The 20,350-nt window shown below is 33.6% G+C and overlaps 1 non-coding gene across 1 annotated transcript; it reads left to right on the plus strand.

Moving 5' to 3' along the window:
* The first annotated feature begins 5,322 nt into the window (after window positions 1-5,322).
* LOC145952243 (small nucleolar RNA R71) lies at window positions 5,323-5,429 on the plus strand. Its single transcript, XR_014429921.1, has one exon. It is a non-coding gene; the product is annotated as a small nucleolar RNA R71 (small nucleolar RNA).
* Window positions 5,430-20,350: the final 14,921 nt, after the last annotated feature.

Raw genomic sequence — 20,350 nt, forward strand, 5'->3', positions numbered from 1 at the left:
TGAGTAAAACATTGGTGGCGACTCCACGAACCCTCCTTTTATGAAAACCACTAATCCATGGAGGGTCCCGCTTGGGATTAATATGGATTAGTGAGCCTTTTAATAAAATTGCTCGTTTGACGAGGTCTCAGTTTGAGAATAAGTCATTCTAGCAATCCACTATTCTTAAACAAATAAACGAGTCCAACCATCCCTCGCGAATGCCGAAAGCCCGTTTCGGGCCGGTGGCGACAAGGAGATCACGCCCGTGATTTATAATCACGGTCGTGATTCTCTCTGGGGTTTTCCAAAAATTTTCCAGAGAAGATCACGCCCGTGATTTATAATCACGGTCGTGATTCTCTCTGGGGTTTTCCAAAAATTTTCCAGAGAAGATCACGCCCGTGATTTATAATCACGGTCGTGATTCTCTCTGGGGTTTTCCAAAAATTTTCCAGAGAAGGTCACGCCCGTGATTTAGAATCACGGTCGTGAATCTCTCTGGAACTCTGAAATTTTATTTTATTTTTTTTTATTTTTTTATTTTTTTATTTTTTTATTTTTTTTTTTTTAAGAAACTTGAGTAGGTTCCTGAAGAACCATAGAGTATAATTTTTCTAAGTGGTCCCTATGGAAATATAACTTCAATCTCTGTGCATTGACCTTGAATATGTCGCCTTTATCGTTTCTGATTTCTACAGCTCCATAGGGATATACTTTTTGAACTGTAAAAGGCCCTGACCATCTTGACTTCAATTTTCCAGGAAACAATCTGAGTCTGGAATTAAATAATAGCACCGAGTCCCCTTGCTTGAATTCTCTTCTATGTATATGCTTGTCATGCCACCTCTTTGTTCTTTCTTTGTAAATCTTAGCATTTTCATATGAGTCTAATCTGATTTCATCAAGCTCATTGAGTTCCAATTTCCTTTTTTCTCCAGCATCCTTTAGGTCATAGTTGAAGTATTTTATTGCCCACAAAGCCTTGTGTTCTAGCTCTACAGGAAGATGGCAAGATTTGCCATAAATCAGCCTAAATGGAGACATGCCAATAGGTGTTTTGTAAGCAGTCCTGTAGGCCCAAAGAGCTTCATCTAATCTTAAAGACCAGTCCTTTCTTGTTGTAGATACAGTCTTCTCAAGGATCTTTTTGATTTCTCTGTTGGATATTTCTACCTGTCCACTTGTTTGAGGGTGATAAGGTGTACCAACCTTGTGAGTGACTCCATACTTTTTTAAGAGAGATTCAAACTTTCTTTCAATAAAATGTGAGCCTCCATCACTGATCACAGCTCTTGGGACCCCAAATCTTGGAAATATAATTCTTTTGAAGAGTTTAATGACAGTATTTGAATCACTCGTTTGAGCGGGAATCGCTTCTACCCACTTGGACACATAATCAACTGCAACTAATATGAACTTGTAACCTTTAGAACTTGGGAATGGTCTCATGTAATCTACTCCCCATACATCAAAAATTTCTACTTCTAAAATCCCATTTAATGGCATTTCATGTTTCCTGGATATATTCCCTGATCTTTGGCATTGGTCACAAGAATTTACCATCTTCCAGGTATCCTTAAATAAGTTTGGCCAGTAAAAACCAGATTGTAGAATTTTAGCTGCAGTTTTTGACGTACTAGCATGCCCTCCATATGCGGAAGAATGACATGACTGAATGATGTGAGGAGCTGCTTCTTCTGAGATACACCTTCTGTAGATACCATCTCTACACCTCTTATATAGGTAAGGTTCATCCCAAATAAAGCTGTTAAGGTCACTAAAGAATTTCTTCTTTTGTTGATAATTAAAGTCTTCAGGAAGGACTCCACATGCTAAGTAATTCGCATAATCTGCATACCAGGGACTGTTTTTCACAACAACTGCTAAAAGCTTTTCGTCTGGGAAGCTGTCATTAATAGGGAGTTCCTCCTTTGTTGCTTGGTCTTGTGGAAGTCGAGAGAGATGATCAGCTACTACATTTTCTACTCCCTTTCTGTCCACAATCTCTAAATCAAATTCTTGTAAAAGGAGAATCCATCTGAGGAGCCTAGGTTTAGCATCCTTTTTATTAAAAAGATACTTTAGGGCAGAGTGATCTGTGTAAACAATAACCTTAGACCCGACAAGATAAGATCTGAACTTTTCAAAAGCATAGACGACTGCTAACAATTCTTTTTCTGTTGTTGCATAATTGGCTTGGGCTTCATCAAGAGTCTTGCTGGCATAGTATATAGCATGAACCTTCTTGTCCTTTCTTTGTCCCAATACAGCTCCTATAGCATAGTCACTTGCATCACACATGATTTCAAAAGGAAGGCTCCAGTCAAGAGTTTGCAGAATAGGAGCTGTAGTGAGAGCTTCTTTCAACCTGTAGAATGCATTCTTACAAGAAACATCAAAGTTAAAAGGTACCTCTTTCACAAGTAGATTAGATAATGGTTTAGAGATTTTTGAAAAATCTTTAATAAACCTTCGGTAGAAACCGGCATGCCCTAAGAAACTTCTAACACCTTTAACATCAATTGGAAGAGGCAATTTATCAATTACTTCTATTTTTGCTCTATCTACCTCAATTCCTCTCCCAGATATTAGGTGTCCTAAGACAATTCCTTCTTGTACCATAAAATGACATTTTTCCCAATTTAAGACTAAATTCACTTCAGAGCAACGCTGCAATACTTTAGTTAGATTTAATAGACAGTCATCAAAGGAAATACCATAAACTGAAAAGTCATCCATGAAAACTTCCATCTCTTTTTCTAATAAATCACTAAAGATTGCAGTCATACATCTTTGAAAGGTAGCAGGTGCATTACATAGGCCAAAAGGCATTCTCCTATAAGCAAAAGTACCATAGGGACATGTAAAAGTAGTTTTCTCTTGGTCTAATGGATGAATAGGGATTTGATGAAAACCGGAGTATCCGTCCAAATAACAAAAGTATGAATGCATTGCTAACCTTTCAAGCATTTGATCAATAAAAGGTAAGGGAAAGTGATCCTTTCTAGTGGCATTATTTAATTTTCTATAATCAACACACATACGCCACCCAGTCACAGTTCTTGTGGGAATTAATTCATTATTATCATTTTTAACTACTGTCATCCCACCTTTCTTAGGAACCACATGAACTGGACTTACCCAAGGACTATCAGATATAGCATAAATTACCTTAGCATCCAATAATTTCAAAATTTCTTTCTTTACCTCTTCTTTCATCTTGGGATTTAGTCTTCTTTGAGCTTCAACAGAAGGTTTGGATCCTTCCTCCAAGAAGATGCGATGCATACAAAATGAAGAACTAATTCCCTTTATATCAGCCATAGTATATCCAATAACTTTTCTAAATTTTCTCAACTCATTGAGAAGTTTTTCAGTTTCTTTTTCATTTAAAGCTGAATTTACTATGACTGGATAAGTGGAATTAGCCCCCAAAAACTCATACCTTAAAGATGAAGGAAGTGGTTTAAGTTCTAACTTTGGAGAGTTTTCTTCTTGCCAATCTGTTGAAGACTCAAGAAGACTTTCTACTAGAGGATCTTTTTCTTTACACGGGGGACTTGAATCGATCAAGCAAGCATAATTAGGTTGAATCCCCTCAAGATCTATGTGCTTTCCTCCAACTAGAAAATTCTCCAAGGGATCCCTCAAAATAGATCTCATGACTTCTTCCTCCATGTCTTTAGGCAATATATCAACCCTGCAGCAAATATTTTCAAGAGAAGGTTGTCTAACAGATTTAGCAATATTAAATTCCATTGTTTCATCATTAATGGATAAGGACAATTTTCCATGTTTGACATCTACTATCACGCCTGCTGTAGCCAAAAATGGTCTACCTAGTATGATTGGTATTTGTTTGTCCTCTTCCATTTCTAAAACAACAAAATCTCCCGGAATTAAAAATTTACCTATCTTAACTGGAACATCTTCTAAAATTCCTATGGGATATTTTATAGATCTATCTGCTAACTGGATTGACATTGCTGTAGGCTTTAATTCTCCCATATCTAATTTCTTGCAAATTGATAAAGGCATTAAACTGATACTTGCCCCAAGGTCACATAAGGCTTTTTCAAACCTTAGATTTCCAATGAGACAAGGTATAGAGAAACTACCAGGATCCTTAAGTTTTTTGGGCAAATTATGATGGATCAATGTAACAGTCTCTCTATCATCCAATTTCCTTCGGTTAGCTAAAAGATCCTTAAGAAATTTAGCATATGTAGGCATCTGTTGTAGAGCTTCTACAAATGGAATGTTTACATACACTTGTTTGATCATATTTAAAAATTTTTCAAATTGTCTATCAAGTTTAGTCCTTGCTAACCTTTGAGGAAAAGGAATTGGAGGGTGATAAGCAGTTTGAGGCTTTGATGAAGATACTTTTTCTTTTTCTAATCTCTCTTTTTCAGGTTTTTCAACCATAGGAGAAGCGTCTTCATCAATCTCAATATTATCATTTTGATTAGACACAGGTCTGTCTAATTTCTTCCCACTCCTTAAAGTAACAGCATTAACATTTTCAGCTGGGTTTGCAACTGTTTTACCTGGGAACTTACCTGGAGAATTGTTTGAACTAGGCATCAACTGTGCAATTTGATTTTCCAGCATCTTGTTGTGGAGAGTAATATTCTCAACCTTGACAGCAAGGTTTTGAATAGAATTTGCCATTGAATCATTGGTCTGTTTTTGATTAGTGACAAAATTCTCCATAAGGTTTTCTAATCTTGAAACACTTTGTTGAATTGAGGGTGTCTGTACTGGATTTCCTTCCCCATTAATGAAGTGATTGGACGGACGGAAATTAGGTTGTTGATTGCTAGTTCCTTGAACTGGGTTATTCTTCCAAGAAAAGTTAGGATGATTCTTCCAACCAGGGTTGTATGTGTTGGAATATGGATTACTCTTCTCTCTTCGAGGAGTGTCATAGAAATTATGAGAAGCTGCCACCTGTTCAGTAGTATCTTCTTTTTCTCCAGTAAAAATTGAGGTACAATCTACTGCAGTGTGCCCTTGTTCCCTACAAAGGTCACATACTTGATTTGTAGCCACTGAATTAACCTTAGCTTTTTCCATCTTGTCTAATCTTTGATTAAGAGTATCAAATTTTGCTAAGAGTAACTCAATATTGTTCACTTCATATCGCCCCGGAGTTCCTTTCCTTGCTGTGACTTCTCTTTCACTGTATTGGCTGTGATTTGAGGCTACATTTTCCAAAATAATCATGCAGTCATTAATAGGTTTCCCCATGAAAGATCCTCCAGCTGTTGAGTCTAATATCATGGTGCTTTGTTGGTCCAATCCTTCAAAGAAAATTGGATGGTAAGCCAACGGTTGAAGCCATGTTGTGGGCATGCTTGAAGATATCCTTTGAACCGCTCCCATGCTTCATAAATAGTCTCTCCAGTGCCTTGTTGGAAATTAGTGATTTTCTTCCTCAATTCTTTAGTTTTAGAAGGAGGAAAGAATTTCTCTAGAAAAGCTCTTTCACATAATTCCCAAGTTGCTATCTTTTCTCTAGGCATTGTTCTTAGCCACACCTTTGCCTTATCTCTCAAGGTGAGTGAGAATAAGCGGAGTCGCATTCCATCAGAAACTTCATCATCAAATTGCTGGGTCTCACAGATTTCCAAGAACCCCTCTAAGTGGTCATTAGGATCTTCTGATGGTAGTCCTCCAAAGGTGTTCTGTTTGAGCATATTCACCAGAGAAGCTGGTACAGTAGCTCCAGTTTGCATCTCCCCTCCAGGTATCCCACGAGCTACGGGTGCAGAGTAATCCCGAAGCGGTAAATTATCTCGTTGTGCAGCCATGTCAAATTCTCTAGAAAGGTTTCTTTTCCTTCTCAGGAGAGTTCTTTCAATCTCAGGATCAAGTGGTGTTGGTTTCCCAAGACGTAGAGATCTCTTTTGCATTAACCCTAAGGCACTGCAAAAAAAAAAGAAAGTGACCCGTGAAATCTGAATTGGAGAAGTAAACACTAAAAAAAAATTATTTATTTATTTATTTAATTTTTTTTTATTTTTTTATTTTTTTTTATTTAAAAAAAATTCGAATTAAAATAATTGTAATTTAAATCAAGAGACGTAGTCCCCGGCAACGGCGCCAAAAACTTGTTGTATGGAAAACCGCAAGTGTACGGTTGTCGTCAAGTAATAAATATCGAATCACAGGGACTACGTGTTTGACCTAGAATTACTAGTATTTTAATTTGAATTTTAAAACAGATTGAATTTTTGTTTTGAGATGATAAGATCAGATTTGATGGTAAAAGAGATAGTAATGCAATTAATGAATAAGATAAAACTTTAAGATAAGATAAGGAGATTTCCGGGAATCTAGGGTTCGCACAAAGAGTTCCAACAATATTGAATTATTATTTTCATTAATTAATTCTATTCCATCTTGAAGGTAGTCTTAACCTAATTTAATCCTTGCACCTTCTCAGGCTACGAGGACGTGTTTAATTAAAATTAATCTCTACTCTCGTGGTAATTACGTTCAATTAAACCCATTAAGATCTTTGTTAATCTATTGCTCCTCGAAAGCTTAAATCAACTCTCGTGATTTAACACTCAAGTCTGTTCCTTTAGGTTCCGATAATTAGGTTCTCCTCTCAGTTCATCCCTAATTATCTATGATTATGAAAATTAAGATTAATTGTTTATCATAATTATAATCAAGTTCTCCTCTCAGTTCATCCTTAATTAATGTTATTATGAAAACAATAATATTAAAGTTCATATATAAAATATAAAAGAACAGATCAAGAATTGGAATAAAATTAAGAAACTGAATAATGCATTAATAAAGAGGTTCTCAGAGGCTAAGCCCTGATCCCAGAAAAAGGGAAACTACTCACAGGAGTTCATAGTAGTTCTCCAAGAAAAGAAGAATAAAAGAAAAGCAAACCTTAGAGTCGATGGCACAGGCGCCCAACCTTCTCCAAGTGTCAAAAACTAAAAAAAACTGTCTCCGAAACAAAAGTCCTGTTCTAGGCTAACCTCATCTAATTTATAACCTAAAAGGGTAAAAAGGTAAAACTACCAAGATAAAAATTACAAAAATAAAAATAAAACATAAAACTTAAAAAGCTGGGACGCGAAGTGAATCACGGCCGTGACTGAGAATCACGACCGTGATCTTCTCTGGAGCACATCTATGAAGGGTCAGTGGCGTTCACGGGTGTGATTGGGAGTCACGGCCGTGATTTTCTCTGGTGAATCACGGGCGTGATTTAGAATCACGGCCGTGATTTTCCCTGTAGCTCAGCATTTCCTCTTTAATTCTTAAATCTTGATCCTGCTCAGAGAAAACACAACACATACCAAGAAAAGCATAAAATAGGAAAATGATATAAAAATTTATTAAAAACATGAAAGATATGCATGATTATGCTATGAATTCTTGTGAATTAAAGTGCTAAAATAAGAGTAAAATACACAACATCAAACGCCAAAAAAAAAAATACTTAATTTGTGCTTTTGGGCCCTCTAAAGTCTTGTCTTCTTGTCGGCATGTTTCGGGAGCTCCTTCCCTTCATAGTAGATGTCTATTTCATCACTTTTGTGAGTCCGGATAAAATTGATTATTCACAATAGGTTAGTAAGATATACTCATAATCTCGATCATTCACATTGGCTTGCTCTAGAAAGGTTATTTAGATATCTCAAAGGAACTGTTAATTATGGCATTCACTATGCATGTTATCCTGCTGTTATTGAAGGTTTTTGTGATGCAAACTGGATTTCTGACTCTGATGAAACTAAATCTACTAGTGGTTATGTCTTTACTTTAGTTGGAGGTGCAGTAGCTTGGAAATCTGCAAAACAAACTATTATTTCTCGTTCTACCATGGAAGCTGAAATAATTGCCTTAGATACTGCTAGTAGTGAGACTGAATTTCTTAAAAATTTACTATATGACTTGCCATTATTAAATAAACCTATACCTCCAATCTCAATGCATTGTGATAGTCAAGTTGCCATTGCTAAAGTTACAAGCAAAAACTTTAATGAAAAAAGAAGGCACTTGAGAATAAGACACAAATCTATTAGAAATTTGATAACTCATGGTGTTATTTCTGTTGATTTTATCAGGTCTGAAAATAATCTTGCGGATCCACTCACAAAAGGGTTGACGCGTCAACAAGTACTTGAATCGTCGAGGGGAATTGGACTAAAGTCCATCAACTAGTTGCAACAATGGACACCCGTCTCCACATAAATGGTGATCCCATAAATGGAGTTCAATGGGTAATAACGAAGTTGTTTGTTAACTAGGTACACCATTGTAAATTGCAAAATTATTGCATGTTCCATTCCTATGGCGAGGTGTACTCTAAAGTAAACTGTAACAGTAATAAGGTTGAGGTATTCAAATATTTATATTTATTGTGTTAAAATTAAAAATACCTCTTAATGGACCCAATGACAATTGTTATAGGGGTGGGTGTCACAGACCACCCTTAGAAGGGTTCACCTAGTGAGTGTGGTGGTGGGGCCGCTACTGTGAGATATGGATAATCTCTAAATGACACTCACGAAACAAGATACATGCGCAAGGCCGTAATGCGCTCCACTGATTAGAACTCAAATGAACACCTTTATTATACGTGTTATGTTCTAAAATTTGGTTAAAGGGATATGGCTCAAGACAATTATGTCTCCATATTCTCTCAGATGGAAGTTCATATGCACAAGGTATTATAAGACTCAAACCCGGAAGGTTCCTTGTACTGAAAATATAATATATTATGCTCCATTAAAACATTTAAGTTTATATATATATATATATATATATATATATATATATATATATATATATATATATATCATCTTTTTCCATATTTAAAATTTTAAATTAGTGGGGGATTGTTGAGAAATTATATTATAATTTAAAATTTAAATTAAATATTTAATATGATTAATCCTTTTGTAGTTTTTATATAACGTTCCAAAAATCAAAGGATTGTACGTGCACCTTGAGCAAGACTCAGTTTTTTCTTTTTCCTATTAGTTAGCACAGTACATGCACTTATTTTCCGAAAGTTTTGCAAAACAAATTTTTAAAACCGTTGCACGTACTGTTGAAGCTGAAAAAAAGGGAATCCAATTGTGCCTATATACATATATTAATACGTGAGAAAAAGAAATAGATATAGACACAACAAGTTCATTATCATCTCTCCCTCAATATTATTTCTATATAAAATCATAATTTTTGGAGCAGTGTTCTTTGGTTTGGGAATCTTTCGCTGCACTCGAACGGTCTAACGGGTTGATGTATCTTGGGAGAGGAGCGCACTATAAGACTCTAAATTACCAGTGCAGTGGAGGCGTTTTCTCTCTTAGGATAGCGCTTTGCGTGCTTCAACTCAGGTTACTCTAAATCTATTATTTAATATTCTAATTTGCTCTTTGTGTTTAATTAGTTGTTACTGATTGCTCTATTTTAATTTTATAATATTTATTGTGTTGTTGATATTGGTTTTATTGGAAAATCTAAATATATTTTTTTGTGTTCTATTAAATTTATTTTCTAACAGCATCAACTGCGGCTAGTCCAACGAGAAAGAGAACAAAATGTGTCCACTGAACTGATGATGAACACAGGTATGTGTGTCAAACTTTAATTCTTCATATAAGTTTCTTTCTCTCCTTCAAAACTCAAACAATTTTGTAATAAGTTATTTCTTTTGGGACTGAAGAGATTTGGTAAGGGAAAATGAAAATATTTCAAAAGATTTTGTTTACAAAAACTAAAATCCAAATTGCAAGCTATGCTCAAAAATTTTTCCTTCACAAGAGTAGTGCTAAGAAAAGAAGAAGCATCCACGAGAGAGAAGAAGCATCCAAGAGTAGTGCAAGAATAGTGCGCGAAGAAATTAACTATCTCCCGAGGTTATCAAGGCAAAGGCACATGGAGTTTCCAGTTGAAAAATTCGAATGAGAGATATGAGAATCATTTTGTTCTCTTTCTCGTTGGACTAGCCGCAGTTGATTCTTGCTTAAGGTGTGGAGCCATTCTTTTCTTTTGGTGTTATGAAGATATTTTAATTCTTTTCTTTTCACAATTTCTGGACCTTGTCGTCTCTGTATATATAGTTTTTCTTTACTGACTATGTACATCTTATTATGAAAATATCTACTTTTGATCAAAGCCGTTGTTTAATAGGAAATATGTGGCGGGTAAAATATTTTATTTAATTAAACTTTGAAAAAGATAATTATATTATGTTATTTATATTTCATAAATTAATATCTTACTGTATCTTGCTTTTTTATTTAGTTTACTCATTGACCAAGTCGTCAAAGTACTTTTAATTATTTTAAATTAAAAATAAATATTAAGATATTTAGTTTAGTTGGTTGAAAGAAAGTAAGACTGATGTAAATCTTCTAATTCTGAGTTGGATTCCATATGGATTTTTTTTAACATACCATATTTCACACTCTTTTATCATGTGTAACAAATTTAATATACTTTTAAATTTATTTTATATACAAATTAATATAATTATTAGGATTAGTTCTGTAGTAGGTGATTAAATTAATATTTTAAATTTTTTTATAGTCATTATAATTTTTATGGATAAAAAAATTATATTAATTTTATATATATATATATATTTTAAATGAAGGATTTTAACCTTTTATCTTCTTTTTTTTTTGAAAAATATTTGTTGACAAACTCTTATAATTAGAAGTATATGAGAACTTAAGTTTAATCCTCATTATGACTACTTTTGTAATCTTTTTTATCTTTAAAAAAATCTCTTTTTTATATTTCCTTTTTATATATGTATTTTTTTTAAAAAAAATTCAAAAAAATTTGTTAACAAACTTTTTTTATTTTTTATTTTTATGTAAAATATGGTAATATCTTATCTATCTGAATATTTCATTTCTACATTAATTTGTATATGTTAAATATAAATAGCTATCCTGCATAAAAACATTTTTTGCAACTTTTCTTGAATGAGAGCGTTTCATATTCTTTAGTCAAGAAAACTATTTGAGTTTTGAAAGAGAGAAAGAAACTATATGAAAAGTTAAACTTTGACACACATTCCTGTGTTCATCATTAGTCCAGTGGACACATTTCGTTCTCATTCTCATTCGACTAGTCGCAGTTGATTCTTGTTTAAGTTGAGGTATATATTCTTTTCTTTTGACATTGATGACTTCCACTATTTCCAATTCTTCAGAAAAAGTATAGTATACAAGTTTTTTCGCAAAAAGATAGATATTGACGATTATCGGTGTTTTTTTCCGGCGGTTTTAATAAACCGCTACAAAATTTTATAATTCTAAACTGTCTTAAACTGCCAAAATAACTACGTATTGTTATTATGGAAATGTGGATTCATGCGAGATAGCAGGTAAAATATTCTATTTGATTAATCTTTGAAAAAGATAATTATATTTATGTTGATTATATTTCATAAATTAATATCTTATTCTATTTAACCAACTAAATTAAGATATCTGGTTTAGTTAGATGCATAGACAACATAAGATATTAAGATTGCTGTAAACCTTTCTGGTCCTGAATTCCATATGGATCAAAAAGTTTAAATTTATAACATAGCATATTTGATACACTTCAATCGTGTGAAAAAAATATTAATATATTTTTATAATTACTTTATATACAAATTAGTAGAATCATTATGATTAATTTAATGGTAGGGGATTGAAGTAGTATATAAAAATTTTAAATTTGAATTTTATTATTATTATAATTTTTATAGATAAAAAAAATTAGAATAATGTTTTTTAAATGGGAGTATCATGCACATGATGGTTCAAATCCTAATATATCATTTTACATTTCTAATATTTTTATCTTTTTAATCTTTTATTTTTTATTATTAAAAAAAGTGTGTTAACACACTATTACTATTATTTCACAATCACCTTTAATTTTCTTTTTGTTTAAAATTATCACACTCTATTAAATTCAAGACTCGTTATGCTCTCTCATTCTCTCAGGCTCTCCACACACTCTCTCACTAACTTCAATTTGAATTCTGTGACTTTCTAATTATTTTTGTTATCATTCTCCGTTGAAAACGTTAGGTTTGTTTCCAAAAAATTTCATCTTCCTCTCCCAGGTTTATCTTTTCCTCAATTTTTATCTTCATTGCTTCAAATTTTAAACAAAGTTTTATCTCTATTAGTATAATAATTCTTATCCTTGAATTTGTATCTGTTCTGTTTCTCTATTGCTTAGAATGGTAAAACTTTTCAAATTTTGAATAAATTATTACTATTTACTTGATTAACTAGTATTTTAATATGTATCATGTACAAGAAAAATATTTATTATATATAACTAAAATTTATAATTTATATATAAATAAATATATTTTTAAAAAATATATAAATCATATTTAAAATTTATATAAATAAACATTTTTAAATTTATGATATATAATTTATATTATAGCACAATTTTTTTTATTCATTGATAATTTATTTTTAAAATATTAAAATTTAATTTATAAATAATTATGATAAATAAAAATTGAATTTAATAAGAACTTAAAAAAATTCTATAAGCTTTCTTATCAAAGGAAAAACTCGTAAAAAATACTCATGTAAAATAAGAACTCGTATTTAATATATAAAGATTGATTTTATTCATAATTTTTATATTTATAGATTGTGCTATTTCAATGCCTTTTTCTTCTCTCTATTGTTTTGATAGTTCTCATGCCTCAAACTTTAACTCCATAGCTCAGGTAATTTTCAATTGAGTTTTTACCTATATGGGTTGAATAGTTATTATCTCACAATCTTTATCTCTATATATTAGGCAAATTTTAAATGGTTTATAAGATTGGAACTTTGATTAATGATTTTTCACATAATTATGTATCCAAATTTCGTTGTATTTGCCAACATATTGGGATTGGATGGCACATGTTACAAAGTTGATTTCAACATATTGTGACTTTAGTTTTCTCTGTTTCATGGTCCCAGATCTAGACCAGGATCTCGTGGCAAGAGGTGAGCTAGTTCGCCCAAGACATTTAGTTTGTAGGCTTATCATAATGTCTTAAAGTGTTCCTCCATCCATATCGTTCTGGGGCGAGAAATGAGAATATTCATGAATCAGTGTTCACCACATCCAAATCTAATCTCTCCTCCTAATTAGAACTCGCAAGGTGCACGTACATGTCGTTAAATATTGTTTTTATAGTTTGAAGTTCATGTTGTGAAAATTCACCAAATTGTAATTTGGACTAATAAGAAACATAAAAACCAAAATTAGTTAATTGTGCTTGATGTTGTAATGGTTTCTCTGTTGAAATCTTTTGACTTGTAATATTAATACATTATTTTTTGTAATGTTGTTCTCCATGAATATCAAATATCAATCATTATACAACCACAAAGACAAAAATGGACAACATATGAATGAATTATATATATTAGTGCCTCAAGTTGTATTCTATTGTTATTTAGAAGTTGTTAACTGATTCAATATTTAGTTGTTAACAAGACTAATTATATACATAAACTTTAAATTTGAGTTTATATGAGATCATATAACCGGTCTAGGTTTGATGGTGCTTTGTGTTGTTGGGTTTGGTTTTAGATTGGATATGTTAGTTAAAATTATATTGAACTGTGTTTGTTGGTAGATGCATTTGTATTCATCAGATACCTATTGTACCTGTTGGAAGATTAGAGACTTGTGTTAATATTGATGATATTGTTTACCTATTCCTTACACGGCTAAAAATGTTAGAGATTAAGGAATGTCAAAAGGTAATTGATTCCCTTCCACTCTTTAATTAATTTTCTAGTTGTTTCTTGACGTTGCATTTTTAATTGGTGTTTAATAAATTTAACTAGTCTGAATTCAACTAGGATTAGGTCTTTAACTATGTTTTGTAACTTAGGGAAAGAATTTGATAAATGCACTGGTTTACACATTTAGTATGTATAAATAATATAATTTATATTGTTAGAAAATTTGTTTTATGCATGATTATTATATTCATCACAATTATTTCAATTTAGTATTTTAGATCACTTCTAATTTCATCATATTAATCTAACTATAATTCATATTTATTTTTTTATACTTTTGCACAATGGACCTATAGTAAAAAGAAATTTGGTCGAATTTTTCAAATGGAAACTCCCTGTGCCTTTACCTTGATAACTAGGGAGATGATTAATTTCGGAGTTAATCATCCCTACATTGTCAGTATAAAGTTTTTTACACTGACAACCAATCATATCTTTTAAAGTTGTTTATTTTATTATTATTTTATTATTATTTTATTAAATAAGCAACTGACATGTCACTATTAAAAGATATGATTGGTTGCTAGTGTAAAAAAAACTTTACACTGACAGTGTATAGATGATTAACTCTTAATTTCGTGTATAAATTAATTTTTCTTATACTTGTTATCCTAATATTATTTCTTTACAAGCTCATATTTGGTGTTCTTAAGCATAACAAATTTTATTAGGTGTTTTTCATTGTGATAATCATTTACTATTGTAAACAAGAGTCTCACCAAAAGAAAAAAATTATAGTCTACCATGGGTCCATGCCCTGAGATACTAGAGATTTTCTTTTACATAAAATTGGTATTTTATTAATAAGTTGGAGGAACTTGGTATCTTCCAAACCATTTGCCAAATTTCAAAACTAAATGCCTGTTAAAATAGAATATGTTATTGTTTTTTTGTCAATCTTAATTAATATATTATATACTAGCACCAATAATATACTAAATTAACATTCTAATGTTGCTATGGAAATACTACAAAGATGAGCAAGAAATGTAGTACATAACAAAGCTGGTGATAACAATATTGTTATTTCTTAGCTTTTCGATCACGATAATTAAATGCGATGATTTCATAGGTTGACATATAACTAGGTGGGTTTGGATTTGATTGATATAGGTCATGTAAGATCTACTAAAAGTTGGAAGACAAGTGTTGATCGAGTATTGAATCCGAACTATATTGTTGAGTAAAGTAAGAAATGTTTTGCTAAGGACTCCAATTTTTGTGGTCAACACTTGTCTTCTAACTTTGATTAGATCTTACATGACTTATATCAGTCAAATCCAAACCCACCTAATTATATGTCAACCTATGAAATTTTTAATTATCATAATCAAAAAGCCTAGATGCAATAGTACTGTTATCACCAACTGTGTTATGTGCTATTTTTCTTGTTCATTTTTGTAGTATTTTTGTAACAACACTAGTATGTTAATTTAGTATATTAGTTGTGCCGGTATATAGTATATTAATTGAGAATGGCAAGAAACAGTAGCCTATTGTATTTTAACGGTTATTTAGTTTTGAAACTTTGCAAATGGTTTGGGAGGTACCAAGTTCCTCTAACTTATGAATAAAATACCATTTTTATGTAAATTAAAGAAAATCTTTAGTATCTGAGAGTATGGACCCACGGTGAACTATAATTTTATTTTCTTTTGATGACACTCTTGTTTATAATTGTAGATGATTATCACAATCAAGAGCAATTAATAAATTTTGTTATGTTTAAGAACACCAAATATATGAGCTTGTAAAGAAACAATATTGGAATAACAGGTATAAGAAAAATTAATTTATACACGAAATTAACTATATCTCTCCGGTTATCGAGGCAAAGGCACAGGGAGTTCCCATTTGGAAAATTCGACCAAGTTTCTGTTTACAATAGATCCATTGTGCAACCAAAATGTTTCAGCTGAGCGGTGAAATTGCCTTACTTTCCTCTAGAGTTCCCACATAATTCCGCGCATTTCTAAACAATATTCTGAATCTGAATCATACACCCACAAGCACCTAACTTGTCGACCACGAGCTATTATTTCTTCATCTGCATAGGACAAATAAATTAATTTAAAGCTAAAATATGCAAGGGGGTATTGTGTGTGGAACTGGGAGGTGAATTTCAACCTAGTATAGATTCCAAGTACTGTAATAGTTCAGGACCTATTCCATTGGATGGTCATTTTATTGATATCTGACTATAATCAATGACATTCTGAAATGGCCGGCATTTTTATTTGATCTGATATGATAACTGGAACACATTCCTGTCAAATGGAATACATTGATTATTGATTCTCAAGTTAGCTCATCTGGTCTAGAGATAACACATAAAAGGATAAATATATGAAGGAAAAGAGAAAGGTCCATGCATGATGACTCCCTGTGTTAGGCAACTGGCATTAAAAGAGAGAATAAAAAGGATAGAAGAGAGAAATAAACAATACTAAGAGTATTTGTTTTTTGTGTGTCTTAAACCTTACAAGGTGCCTCTATATATATAGCATAAGGAAGAGGCAAGCATTACAAATTAAGTGATGTGGGACTTAATAAGTAAGTTAAACTAAACAATGTGGGACTACTTCAATTTTAGAACTTAGACTACACACTTAACAATTCTCCCACTTGGAGTCTGAGTTCTAGTTAGCTTCCTTGTAAGCATCGAGTTCATATGCTCCTTCGCCTAGTGCAGCTTTCTTTATCTTCAATTATCCCTGAAGACCAACTGAGGTAATGCAGAGCCTCAGTTTGTCAGTTGTAACAGTCTTAGTTAGCATATCTGCTGGATTTTCTGATCCTGAAATCTTCAGCAGAGATAATTCTTCATCATTTATCAATTCTCTAATGAAATGATATCTTAATTGAATGTGCTTGCATCTAGAATGGAAGACAGGATTCTTCGCAAGACATATAGCACTCTGACTGTCACTGAACAATGGAGCGTTCTTTTGTTCTTTCCCTAATTCACTGAGAAAGTTCTTTAGCCAGATCATCTCCTTGGCTGCTTCTGAGATAGCTATGTACTCAGCTTCGGTGGTTGAGAGAGCAACTCTATTCTGAAGCTTAGACTTCCAACTCACTGCAGTTCTCCCCAAGGTGAAAATGTAACCAGTGGTGCTTTTTCTAGTGTCCAAATCTCCTCCCAAATCTGCATCAGAGAACCCTTGTAAAGTGAAATTACCTCTTTTGAAGAGCAAATTTATTCCTGAAGTACCCTTCAGATATCTTAATATCCACTTTACACCTTCCCAATGCTTCTTCCCGGGATTCGATAGGAATCGACTGACAACTCCAACAGCATGTGCTATGTCAGGTCTGGTGCACACCATGGCATACATTAAGCTCCCAACTGCTGATGCATATGGTACTCTTGACATGTGGTCCTTTTCTTCAACTGTCTCTGGAGATTGCTTCTTTGAGAGCTTCATGTGAGTTCCCAAAGGGGTGTTCCTGATTTTGGCATCTCCAACATTAAATCTGTCAAGAAGCTTTTCTATGTATTTCTCTTGAGACAACTTCAAGACTCCTTCTAGTCTGTTTCTAGAAATCCTCATGCCAAGAATTTGTTTAGCTGGACCAAGATCCTTCATCTCGAAGTGGTCTGTCAATTGCTGCTTTAGCCTGTTAATTTCTGTCATATTTGGCCCTGCAATTAGCATGTCATCAACATATAGAGCAAGGATAATATAACTGTTAACATATTTCTTAACATAACAGCAATGATCCATGTCACATCTGCTAAATCCTGAGTTTTGCATAAACTCATTAAATTTTTTGTACCACTGCCTTGGTGCTTGTTTCAAGCCATACAAGCTTTTATGAAGCTTGCATACAAGATTTTCCTTGCCTGAAACTTTAAAACCTTCTGGCTGAGTCATATAAATATCTTCATCTAAATCTCCATGCAAGAATGCAGTTTTAACATCTAACTGCTCCAAATGAAGATTCTCTGCAGCAACAATGCTCAGTATGACTCTTATGGTAGTCATTTTTACAACTGGAGAGAAAATTTCTGTGAAGTCAATTCCTGGTTTCTGCTGAAATCCTTTGACCACAAGTCTCGCCTTGTATCTTTTTCTGCCATCAGATTCTTCCTTCAGCCTGTAAACCCACTTGTTTTGTAGAGCCATCTTTCCTTCTGGCAATTCAGTTAACGACCAAGTACCATTCTTTTGAAGAGATGTCATCTCATCCTTCATTGCTAACTCCCACTTGACAGAATCATTCCCCTGTATAGCCTCATCGAAGTATTCTGGCTCACCAGCATCAGTCAACAATAAATAGTGCAATGAAGGAGAATACCTTTCTGGTGCAACTGAAACTCTGCAGGATCTTCTCAAAGGAGGAGATGCTGGTTCTGATTCAACCTCTATATCTGTACTCTGGCTTCTGTTGGTTATGTCGCTTTCTGAAATTTCTTCAAGTTCTACTTTCTCAGAAGGCTCTGGCAACTTGTCTGTATCAATAGATTCTGCAGAAAATCTATCCTTATAAAATAGATTCTCATTAAAAGTGACATTTCTGCTTCTGATGATTTTCTTGTTTTGGTCATCCCAAAATCTGTAGCCATACATGTCAGAACCATAACCAATAAAATAACACTTTTTGGCCTTGGGATCCAATTTGTCTCTACTATCAGAGTCTATCAAAACATATGACACGCAGCCAAATACTCTTAAATGTGAAAGATTTACCTCCTTCCCAGACCATACCTCTTCAGGCAATTGATAACCCAAAGGAACTGATGGTCCTCTATTTATGAGATATGCTGCTGTGTTGATTGCATCTGCCCAAAACACCTTAGGCAAGCCCGATTGGATCCGCATGCACCTAGCCCTCTCGTTCAATGTTCTATTCATTCTTTCTGCAACACCGTTTTGTTCTGGTGTTCCTGGTATTGTCTTGATCATTCTGATCCCATGTTCTGAACAGAAGTTCTTGAATTCGTGGCTATTATACTCTTCACCATTGTCAGATTTCAGACTTTTCAACTTTAAACCTGTCTGATTTTCAACTTCTGTTTTCCATCTTTTAAACACAGAAAACACGTCAGATTTATTTTTGAGAAAATAAACCCATACCTTTCTCGTAGCATCATCGATAAAGGTGACATAATAGCATGAGCCTCCAAGAGATTTCACTGGAGTTGGCCCCCAAACATCTGTATGCACCAATTCAAGCCTTTCTGTTTTCAGTGTCTTTCCTTACCTTGAGAAACTAATTTTTCTCTGTTTTCCCAAGATACAGTGTTCACAAGTGCCGACATCTACGTGCTTTAGTTTTGATAACTTACCCTTTGTCGCCATTAGCTTCATTCCTTTCTCACTCATGTGCCCAAGTCTTTGGTGCCACAAGAATGAATTATTGGCAGCCTCAGTAACTGCTATCATGTTCTCATCTGCAACCATGTAAAGTGACCCTCGCTTCTTTCCACGAGCGACAATGAGATTGCCTTTCTTGACTTTCCATGCTCCATCTCCAAAAGTGGTTTCGTGCCCTTCATCATCCAGCTGCCCTACAGATATTAAATTTCTTTTTAAGGCAGGGATATGTCTGACATTTTTCAGTGTCCAATGGCTCCCACTTGAGGTCCTGATGGCAATATCTCCTTTTCCAACAATATTCAGAGGTTTGCCATCTGCAAGGTAAACCTTTCCAAACCTTCCAGAAACATAGTTAGTCAACAATTCATTAGAAGGAGTGGTGTGGAATGACGCACCTGAGTCCATAATCCATGACTCAATAGGACTATCTAGGCTGCAGATTAATGCATCGTCTATCTCGTCAGTTGCTGCATTTGCTGATTCATCATCGTCACGTTTCTTGTGATTCTTGTTTTTCTTCGGAGCTTTGCATTGATTGGTAAAGTGACCTCTCTTGTCACAATTCCAACAAACAATGTCATTCCGGAATTTTGGTTGACCTTTAGCTCTTGACTTTGATCTTCCTCGGCTGTTGTAACCTTTTTGAGTGGTTCTTCCTCTACTTTCAGTATTTAATGCTGAACTAGAAGTAGAACTGGAAGGTTCCTCGGAATCTCTCCTGCGAACATCTTCGCTCAAGATCAGGTCACGAATGTCGTTGAGCTTCAACTTGTTATCCCTTGCAGAACTGCTGACTGCAGTAACAGTTGCAGCCCAACTTTCCGGTAATGATGACAATAGTATCAATGCCTTCACCTCATCTTCAAATTTGATTTGTACTGACTCTAACATAGCAAGAATAGTGTTAAAATCATTAATATGATTAATCACAAGGTTACCTTCTCCCATCTTAAGGTTGAACAACCGACGCATTATGTGTACTTTGTTGGCTGCAGATGGTTTCTCATACATGTCTGATAGTGTCTTCATCAGACTTGCAGTTGTCTTTTCATTGACGATGTTGAACGCGACATTCTTGGCCAATGTCAGCCTGATCACGCCAAGAGCCTGTCAATCTAGCAAGTTCCACTCTTCCTGTTTCATATTGTCTGGCTTCTCCCCTATTAAGGGTTGATATAACTTCTTTTGATACAGATAATCCTCTATCTGCATCTT

Source organism: Cajanus cajan, chromosome 9 (assembly GCF_000230855.2).
Source record: "Cajanus cajan strain Asha chromosome 9, NIPB_CcT2T_4, whole genome shotgun sequence".
Taxonomy (NCBI): domain Eukaryota; kingdom Viridiplantae; phylum Streptophyta; class Magnoliopsida; order Fabales; family Fabaceae; genus Cajanus; species Cajanus cajan.